Genomic DNA, 11,151 nt, shown 5'->3' with positions numbered 1-11,151 from the left:
GAAGGAAGGAGAGCGGATGTCGGGTGGAGGAGGAGGGGCGACTGAGGGAAGGTGCTGACCCTGGTCGGGGTTGGGTGGGGAGAGCGACAGGAGCGTCGGGGTGTGCAGGTCCGGGGTGAGGAAAGAGGTGACCTGGGCTTTGCTTCCAGTAACTGCTTTGTCAGAAGGTGGGTGTGTGCATTCAGGTGTACAAAGGGGACTCCAGAAGACCGAAGGGATCGATCCAGTCCAAGCTGGGCACGGGGTCAGTTTGTTATATTTTGATCAGCGAGAAAGGAAAGGACATCCAGTCATAGCCAAGTTAAAGGAGTCATTATTACCAGTGACTGTGGGAGCACTCACGTCTCTCAGAGACCCTGCAGCTCCGAGTGTAGGGAGAAGGGCGCTTATGAAGGCAAAAAGCACAGTTGGTTTAATGTGGTGGGAACAGCACCATAGAGAAGGGGTAGAGAGGAAAGGGAGAGGAGATTCCAATGGAAAGCGGTTACAGAAGCCGAATCAAGCAGGTTAATAATTACTAAGGGCATTTTCCAGTCCTTTGCCTAAACATAATGGGATCTACATGGTCTTCATAGCTCGGGGCAAGGAATTTATTGCAAAAGGACTTCTTGAGTTAGGGAGTTTCTGGTTATTTAGAAAGACAATAGGAATGTTAATCACTCTGTTTACTCTAGGCAAAAAGGAGAAAGCAAGTTTCCAACATAGAGAGTTCAAAATGGAGATTCTCCTGCTTCAGGTTGAGGAACCAGGGGCCCCAACAGCAAGGAGTTCAGCTTCCAGCTCTGCTATAGTGTTTTAATGAGAGAGCCTTTCATACAAATCATTCACTGCTCTCAGTAGAATTCAGTGATTGGATTTCGATACTTGTTTGCACATAAAGCTGCTTGCAGCCTGGTTGCAATAATGGCAGCTGAAAGTACCATTGTTCACATCATTGGTACATTCCAAACAAGGGGAAGGCCTTCAATAATATACTCTTCTCCCATGTTTCAAAAAATTTATGAGCACTTGCTGATTGGGCTAGATATAGACAAATTGGATGTAGTCCTGAACACACTGTATAACTCAAGGGCTGTGATTATTTTAAGACTCCTTGGCAGCACAAAACACCTGTGCTGGCATCACTTTAAAGAAAGTCTTTTTTCTCCTGTATTATTAGAAAAAATTATTTTTCACATTGTTTGTTTTGTTTTAATTTGAGAGGTTTTCACTATACGGTGCGTGCGCTTGCCGGACAGACAGAGAGAGTCAGAGAGACAGAAAGTGAAAAATCACCCCCCAGGGGAGATGGCCACACCACAATCCCTTCTCCATTCTCCCCTTGGGATCTTGGGCACGCACGCACATGCACCTGGCGTGAGTTTAAGCCACCGGGTCCATGACACGAACCGCAGTCAACTACGTGGGAGTCCAGCGACATAGCCTTTGCACTAACCGCTGGTCCCCACATTGTTTTTCATAATCCCTTGTCAGAGTCCATATAACTGGGCCATTCTGACACCTCTGGGGCGACCCATTCACTTAACTGGAAGCTTTAACTCTTTTCTAGTAAACTTTTCTTACTATCCTCTTTGTCCATGTTTCTAATTCTTAGTGACCGTTAGACAAGAACCTGCCCAGATGTTGTATCTGAATACCTAGCACTTCATATCATGGATGCTACTCTGTATCTCATTAAGTTTACCCATCTGTAATACGAGCCGATTTCTAATACTAGTGAAATGCCCCCAGTTTCCCAGAGAAATAATTGTGGAGTCTTTGCAGACAGAGTGTTCCTCTGGTAGCTCTTGTTTGTGGGGTTTCTTGGTGTCTTAAAGTGACTGAAGCCTCTGGTCCCCTCCTGCATTTGTTTGGCCTGCATAGCACTCTTGGGTAAGTAATTTCTTTTAAATGTTTTTGCTATGGGGCACAAGTACTTGCCTGAGAGATACAGAGATGGGTAGGGTAGGTGGGGAGGAAGGAAAAATCACCTCCTAATGGGATGACCATGCCAAAATCCCTTCTCCATTTTCCTCTTGAGATTTTGGGCACACGTGAACATACTCCTGATGTAATTTTCAAGCCACTGGATCTGGGACTCAAACTACAAAGTTGGCCATATGGATCCAGTTGTTTTTCCACAATGCTACTGACTGGCCCACTCTTGGGTGAATTTAAAGAATTTTAAGGGCCATCAGGTGGTGTAGTGATTAAGGTTTTGGACTCCCATTTGACTGAAGGAAGAAGCAACCTCTCCTGAAGTCCAAGACCTGGCAGCTTGAAAATCATACTGGGTATATGTGCCTTTGTGCCCAAAATTCCATGAGGAGAATGGAGGAGAATGGATTATGGAGTGACTGTTGTCCCTATGGGGTGATTTCTCACTCCCATTCCTTCTTTCTGTCACTCTCCCAGCAAGTGCACTCACTCTGTGGCAAAAACCTGTGGGGGAAAAAAAAGAATTTTATACAAATTCAAATTCAGAATCCAGTGACAGTGATTTCTGTTAGGGAGCTTGGAGTACTGGTGAATGATACCATTTTCTTTGAAATGAAGTATTATAAAGTTAGAAAGTTATACTGTACAGATAAGAATCTCACCTGAAAGAACATCACTATGGCCTGAGCACTACACTAGTACTTCAGAGCAGAGGAAAAAGAGCCTGGGAAAGGAAAAATAAGGCCAATTTTCCATAGCTCAAGTGATCATTGATCTTCCTAGAGTGAACAAAATTTGGATAATACTACTTTCTCCTGAAGCATTGGATACTGTTGAGAGGTTTGGACCGTTTTTCTGAAGGGATAGGTAGTTTGGCTGAGATGGGTAGGCAAGGCCATAATGATGTTACTTATTGGAGAAAGCTTCAAGTGTGGTCTGGGGAGTTGTAACCTGTCACCCTGAGGGTGTCTGTATATAATACTCCATAAATGCTCCATTCTTTCAATTTGTCATCATTGTTTCCTGTGTCTGAGCTCACTTAAACCTGATCTGTAACCAAACTTGGCAACTAGAGAAAAGCCGACGCACTCCGTATCTTGACAGGTTTTCCTTGTAGTTCAGGAAGAGTTTGCCAAAGTATTTCTGCCTTATTAAAAAAATGGAAATAAGTTGGATTTGTGATGTTATTTTCCCAGAGTCTGGTTATTGGGAGATGCTAGACATTCTGACGTTTGGGCTAGTATTACCAGTTTTTACCACATTTCAGTCAAATGAAGCATTTGTTTACTTTCAGTTTTTTATTTGTGACACTGAGGTTAATTGCAAACATTACTTTCAATATCTTCAACAGCACATTCTGTCATTTATGTGATTTCAAAGGGTAAATAAGACAATAACTTCCCACTTAATGACAACAATGTGTTATTTATTTATTGTTTTGGAGAGGTTTTTGCTATATGGCATGTGCTTTCGCCAGAAAGACACAGACAGAGAGACAGAAAGTGAGAAATAGCCCCCCCCTAGGGGTCATGGCAATGCTGCAATCCCTTCTCCTCCATTTTTCTCTCAGGATCTTGGGCACTCATGCACATGCACTTCGCTTGAGTTTCTCAGGATCTTGGGCACTCATGCACATGCACTTCGCTTGAGTTTAAGCCATCATGTCTGGGACTCAAGTGGCGGTCAACTACATGGGAGTCCAGAGACATTTGTAAGAGCCTTTTTTTTTCCTTTCTTTTTTTTTTTTTTTAAGAAATTTTTCCTATAGGGCATGTACGCTCACCAGAGAGAGGGTGAGAATTTCCTCTGTCTCTCCAAACCCCAGGGGATGGCCAATTTTGCAATCCATTCTCTACAATCCCTTCTCTACTCTCCTGGGATTTTGGGTGTCACACACACACATAACTCACTCATTCACTCACTCACTGACCCACTCACTCACTCATGGGTCTGATGGTTTTCATGTAACTGGGTCTGGGACTTGAGCTGCATACTCAACCATGTGGGAACCAGCACCTGAATCGCAATGCCTTCTGCTGACCCAAAAGAGCCTATTTTATATTATGTAAAATAGAAAAATTAGATTTATGACACTTTTATGTCAAACCAAGTTTTAAAATGTAATGCAGTTCTCTTGTATAAGTAAGAAATCTTTCTTATGTTTTGTTTATTAATTAAAAATTTTTGAGGGGTATAGTGATTTTTGCCTTAGTTTGCTTGGGCATGCCAGAGAGAGAGAGGCAGAGACAGTGAGAGGGAAAATAAGGAATCATTCTCTAGGGGGAACAACCACACCATAATCTCTTTTTATGTTTCCTCCTGAGCTCTTGGACATGCATGCACATTTGCCCAGTGTGAGTTTTAAGCCACGGGGTCTGGTGCTTCAACATCATCAGCCATGTGGAAGTTCAGTGATATAACCGCTAGGCCATCTGCTGTCCTCTTTTTTTCCTTAAAACGTTATCTACTAATGTACACATAATTGCTCTGTAGGTTTTCAAAAGTTCTACACATGGCTGTGAAGTTCTATTGATTGTATCTGACATGTATTTAAGACTTTCTCCCTCATGTGATATTGTTAAAAACATTGCTGGGGGCTTAAATGTATTGTTTAGCATTTTCTGTCTAAGGAACCAACTAAGTATTCTAAAAACGATTGGTTCCATATGACTTCACTTTCACATCTAGTGGTTTGTGCTGACTCTTGGTGAGCCCCATGTGCCCACCAACTTAGCCTCAGAGTATTTCAGTAATGATACTGCCAAGAAGTGAAGCACTGGGGCCAGCAGGTGGTATGGTGGCTATGGCACTGGACTTCCAAATGGCCAACTGTGGTTTGAGTACCGAACCTGGTGGCTTGAAAAATCATAGCGAGCACATGTGCGTGCATGCTGAAAATCCCAAGAGGAGAATGGAAGAGAAGGGATTGTGGTGTGGCTATTTTCCCAGGTGGTGATTTCTCACTTTCCCTCCCTCTCTCTCTCCAGTGAGTATATGCTCCTTATGGCAAAAAAAAAAAAACTAAAAAAAAAAGAAAAAAAGAAAAAAGGAAACATCATTAGTAGTCAAAAACTTTTCAAACTTAGATTTGTATCATAGTTGTATTTTTGCTTTATTTTATTCATGACAGAGTGTGCATATCCACACAAGATCGAAAGAGAAAAGCTCATATGGGGTTGCATCACCCTGTGTTTCCCCAGCTCTTCAACTCATCAGAATCTGAGGCATGTGCACTTATAACCAGGCTTGTCTTTAGACTGGCCTGGGGATCCAAGTTTCTTGTGTGTGTGTGTGTGTGTGTGTGTGAGAGAGAGAGAGAGAGAGAGAGAGGCAAAGAGAGAGAGAGAGAGAGAGAGAGGACAAAGGAAGGAGAAATCTCCACTCATAGGGGATGGCCATACCTGTTTTTTCTGTTTTCTCCTCTCAGGAATTTGGGCACACATGCATATGTGCCTGGCCTGCTTTTCAAGCTGTTGCGTCTAGGACTTGAACTATGATTGACTATGTGGGATCTAGCTGCCTTAACCCTCATGTCATGGGGTGGCCTAACAATTTTTATTTCATTATTTCTTTATTTCTGGATTGTGTTTGTATTCTGGTCTCTTGATCTTTGTCTATGATTGCTATGTTGCAGATTTATAATATATGTTATTGTCAGTTACGCCAGTACTTTAATTCAGAAATTGCCTAACATATGTATTTATATTTGACATTCTGGATAAATTTTAGAATTTTTGGTCCCTTTTTACATGACAAGAAAATATTCTGGAATTTTGATGGGATATTTTGTATCAGAGACAAAGATAATACTTCATTTTGATTAATTTTGGGAAAGTGGTCATCTTTGTAAAGGTGAGTTTTTCTTCATGTAGATTTGCGTAGCCACATTTTTTCATGTGTATAAATATTTATTTTCTTATATACTCTATATATTTGTTTCTAAAATCTTGCATATATGTATATTACACAAATGTGATCTTCATATAACTTGTGCTTTATACTATTTATTAAATTGGACTTATAATATCTAAAATATGGCTTACCCCTAGAAACCACTTCCCCCTGCACCAACCCATTCATTTCTCCCTTAATGACTTCCTCTTTCCTCTTCATTTCAAATGTTTAGACTAATGCTATGAGTTCTTATTATTTTACTTACACACTTGCATTTCTTTGTGTTTATGCTGGTTGTATATATATCTGGAAGCTTATTGAATCAGTTTCCTAAAATATAGATAACTTAACATTCAACTTTATTTATTTTTTTTCCTTAGAGTTCGGTTCCATGTGTTTATTGATTCTGTTTAGTTTTACTTATTTGATTTTGTTATTTTCCCATTTATTAAAAATGTTAAACATGTTTTACATATTTATTGAACATTTAGAAATCTACCTAAAGTATTCATTCAAGAGTTTTGACTACTTTTCTTTGGGGGAGATAACTTAAAATGAAGAAATGAGTGAATGAATAAATAAATAAATCTTTTAAAAAAAAGATGTTAACATTTTTTCATATGCTTCTTGGCTGTTTTTATGTCTTCATTGGGGAGTTAGTCTGTTGAGCTGATTTGCCTATTTTTTAATCAGATTTTTTTTTACTTTTTATGTTTTTTGAGGGGCAAACTGCTTGAATTCCCTATACTGGTTCTGAGTCCTTTATCTAAGCCTTAGTTTGCAAATATATTCTCCATTCTGACGGGTGTCTCTTTATTTTTTATTATTATTTCTTCTGCGACATAGATGCTTTTTAACCTGATGTAATCCCATTTCTCTATTTTCAGGATTCTGTGCTTTGGGGATTTTATTTAAGAAGTTTTCATCTATTGTGATGTCTCCAACAGGTTCTCTTGTGTTTTTCACCAGTATTTTTATACTTTGATGCTTTATGTTTGATCTTTGATCCAGTTTGTGTTGATATTTGTTAATGGTGAGAAATAAGGGTTCAGTTTCATTTTTCTGCAGATTGTTAGCCAGTTTTCTCTGTACCACTTGCAGAAGATATTTTCTTTTCCCAATAACTTGTCTTGTTCCCTTTGTCAAAAATCAGTTCTGCATGTTTGGGGTTTTAATTTTGTTCCATTGGTTTACATTGGTTTTTGTGCAAGTACCATGCTGTTTTGATTATCACAGCACTGTAACATATCTTGAGGTAAGGAAGTGAGATACCTCCTACTTCATTACTTTTGTGCAGTATTGCTTTGGTGGTATGGGGTCATTGATGATTCCAGTCAAATTTTATTATTTTTTTTCTAATTCTGTGAAGAAAATCTCTGGTAATTTGATCGGAATTGCACAAAATTTATAGGTTAATTTGGGGAAATTGATATCTTGATCATGTTAATTCTTCCAATCTGGGAGCATGGGGTGTCTTTCCACTTTTTTTTTTTCCATTTTCAATTTACCTTTTTAGTTTTTCATAATTTTCCTTGTAAAGGTTTTTGACTTCCTTGGTTATGTTTATTTCTAGGTATCTTATGCTTTTTGTGGCTATCATAAATGGATTTATTTTTTCAATTCTGTAATACCTCACTATTAATATATAAAAATGCTATAGACTTTTGTATGTTGATTTTGTATCCTGCTACTTTACGGTAATTATTTATCACTTCCAGGATCATTTTTTTTGTGGGCGTGCATTACTTTGATTTTCTATGTATATGATCAAGAGATAATTTCACTTCTTTTTATCCTATTTGAATACCTTTTACTTTATTCTCTTATCTGATTGTGTTGACTAGGACTTCCAGCACCATATTCAAAAAGAGAGGAGAAAGTGGGTAGCCTTGACTTGTTCCAGTGTTTAGTGGAAAAACTTTCATCTTTTGCCCATTCAATATGAAAACCCATATGTGGGTTTTTCTATTTTATTGGATGCTTTTTGTGTACCATTTGATATGGTCATATAATTTTTATCTTTTCTACTGTTAATATGATGTATTACATTTATTGTTTTGCATATGTTGTACCACCTTTGCATCCATGGAATAAAGCATACCTGGTCTTGGTGCATACTGGCTTTAATGTGTCATTGGATACGGTTTGCTAGGAATTTGTTGAGAATTTTTACATCTGTAGTCATCAGGGCTATTGGTCTGTAGTTTTCTTTTTTTGTTATGTGCTTGTCTGTTTTGTGGATGAGAGTGATGGAGACTTCATAGAATGAGTTTGGGAGAGTTCATTCCTTTTGTATTTTTAGAAATAGTACATTGAGAGTTAGCTCTTCTTTAAAAGTTCTGTAGAATTCATAAATGAAGAGAACTTGGCTTTTGTTTGTTGGGAGATATATATTACTTAGTCAATTGATTACTTTTTATTGGTCTCTTCAGGCTTTCTGTTTCTTCCTGATTCAGTCTTGGTAAATTATATGTGTCCAGAAATTTGTCCATCCTTTTTATTTATTTAAGGTTTGTTCATTTCATCTAGGTTTTCTTGTTTATTGGTATATAGTCATTCATAGTATTCTTTCATGATCTTTTGTATTTAGTCATCAGGAAAATCATGACATATTGTTTTCATGTTTTTATGTGCAAAAATGTGTCATTACTTTTCCAATGACCCAGTATTTCTGTTATGTTTGTTTTAATATTGCATGTTTCATTGTTAATTTGATTTACCTGATTCTTTTCTCTGTTCTTGATTAATCTAGCTAACGACATGTCAATTTTGTTTATTTTCTTGGTGAACCAACTTTTGGTTTCATTTATTTTCTGCATAGTTTATTTTCTATTTCATTTATATCTGCTTGAATCTTTATGTGTGTGTGTGTGTGTGTGTGTGTGTGTGTGTGCCATGTTTGGTTGTTTCCAGTTCCCTGAGGTGTGTTATTTGGTTGTCTATTTGTCCCCTTACAGTTTTTTTCTTGTGAGAACTAATTAATATAAATGTACCTCTTATGACTGCTTTCATTGTGTCCCACGGGTTATGAAAACTTGTGTGTTTATTATCATTAGTGTCAATACCTTTTTTTTTCTTTTCAGTCTTAATTTCTTCTGTGTTTGTGAAGTCATTCAGTAGTAGGTGGTCTAATATCCGTGTGTTTATGTATTTTCAAGGGTTTTCATTTAATCTCGTTTGTTTCCATTGTTGTCAGAGAAGGTGTTGGATATAGTTTCTGTACCTTTCAGTTTGAAAAGGATTGTTTTTTCTTTTCTTTTTTTTTTTTAAGCCTGGTTTCCTTCTTATTTTAACATAGTTGTTACCTTGTGCCATTTCACCACAGAAATTGTCATATTCCAGGTTGGGGGAGAGGATAGTAATCAAAAAGCAAGGGTAAATTTTATGCTTCTGACTCTCTCTTCTTCCCTTCTCCCAAATCACTCTCTTCTAACTGGCTACTGCTAAGGACAACAAACTGCCCTTCACCACTAGTTTGGTTTGGTCTATTGGAAGCAGCTGTCAGCCGACTCTGTTCTTCCAAGTTCTTTTCAGTCTGTTTTTGTTTACTGAGTTCTTTCTGTTGCTTCTCTTTCACTCTATTTCTTTTTGTGTCTCTGTTGCCCTATAGTCCAGTTCAGCATGCAAAGCTATCTGTTTTGCCAGGCCAACAGAATCACAAATCTTTCCCCCCTCATTGTTTGATTCAAATATATAGCAGACTGATGACAAATTACTCTCACTTCTTCCTCCTGATGTCCAAAGAATGAATCCAAAAAGTCGCTTATTTTCCTGGTGTGTAGCATACAAAACTACATAGGGTAATGGAAACATGAGCCTTGTAACTTGTGTCTGGGGATCAATTAACTTTAAACAGTCACAAGTGACTAATAAATGTGATTCTGTCATACGGAAGATGTTATGGATGGCCCAGGCAGCATTGTTTCATAAACAACATCTGGATGGTCATCTGATTTCACCTCCATAGAACCAAGGAATCGGACAATAAATAACTGATGAAGAATAGAATCTTCAGTTTCAGATTTTGTAACTCCTCCCTATTCTCCAGATGGGTTTGTATGCCTGCCTCTCTGGCCAGAGGCTTTTGCCTAGCCAGGCTGATCTTCACATACAGGAGAGATTATGTCAAACTGTATCGGGGTGTCTGGAGCAACCAGAGAATCTAGAGAGAAGGCAGCCACATTTGTGGACTCAGATCCTAAGGATCCTGAACTTCTGGTTCGAGCTGTCGGTAGCCGAGATTGTCCTGCTGGCCGTAGGCTCTCATGCCTCTGCTGGAAAAATAGGGAAGGAGTGACAGCCTGCAGACCTGACTGATTTACTCATGCAGCAGTTTCCTCTGGATTTTCACTTAAGTATATCTGTTTAGATATGTTATTTATTGTGCAAATCCACTCCTCATGGCCTTTTTTACTCTCTGCTTGTAAAGTTGAAGATTTTTTTCCATCAAAAGAGGTGATCTGAAAACAGTATCACCTGTCTTCACAGTCCATAGCTCTCACTGAGCAGTTGTCTATGTCCATGGCCAGGCCTCCAGCTATGTCCCCACAGACCTGACTCATTAAGTTTCCTCCCTGGGTGAAGTAAAACTATCTTTCCCAGGTAGATGACACCAAGCCTGTTTTATTTCTAGCATTAAGGTATCCAGCCTTTTGGGTTAAGTTCTGATATACAGGAAATTTGGTGGGGTCTGAGTCTGGCACATACAAGGGGTCACTGACTACTTCCAAATCCTCTATTGTCTGCTGCATGGTCTCTACATCATTGTCCATTTCCCTGCGGATAGTCTGCACACTTGTTCCAATATTAGCTAAAAATTCTTTCAGTTGTTCACTGAGATGTTCAGAACCCATCTTGAAAAAACTTATCTGAGCTTGCATGTACCCAAGTAGAGGTTCTAACAATGCTATTTTCTTCTTATACTGAAGTGTATTTAGTGCACAAAAATAATGCATCATGGTCTGGTGTTGTTTCTTTCTGGAAGTGTACACATCTTCTGTTACTTCATATTTCACCTGAAGATGAAAAGATTAAATCTTTTTTTTAGACAATTGGCTGTATCTATTAGTTGCAGCATCATGATCATTACTAGCAATCTGAAACACTTCCTTTAATGTTAATATTTCTTTCAGATCTCTTTCTTTAAACTGGGTAATGGGGGACATCATGGCATCAGCAAGTTGAGTTGAAAGTACCGCATGACAAGAGCTAAGTTCATCTTATAACTTTAAAACTGTTGGAAAGTAGAGCTCATAACTTCATCATCACCCCCCAAAGGAAAATGCTGTTTTTCATATTCTTTTAAAAGTTTTTTTTTTTTTGGAGGGGTTTTCGCTATAG

The 11,151-nt window shown here is 38.4% G+C and overlaps 1 pseudogene; it reads right to left on the bottom strand.

The window, feature by feature from the left end:
• Positions 1-9,164: 9,164 nt before the first annotated feature.
• Positions 9,165-11,151, bottom strand: part of LOC102487117 (DCC-interacting protein 13-alpha pseudogene) — a 5,170-nt pseudogene continuing 3,183 nt past the window's right edge.

Source organism: Tupaia chinensis, unplaced genomic scaffold (assembly GCF_000334495.1).
Source record: "Tupaia chinensis unplaced genomic scaffold, TupChi_1.0 Scaffold144236_1, whole genome shotgun sequence".
NCBI lineage: Eukaryota > Metazoa > Chordata > Mammalia > Scandentia > Tupaiidae > Tupaia > Tupaia belangeri.
Note: the sequence above shows the minus strand (reverse complement) of the source record. Positions and strands in the feature narration are given on the sequence as shown.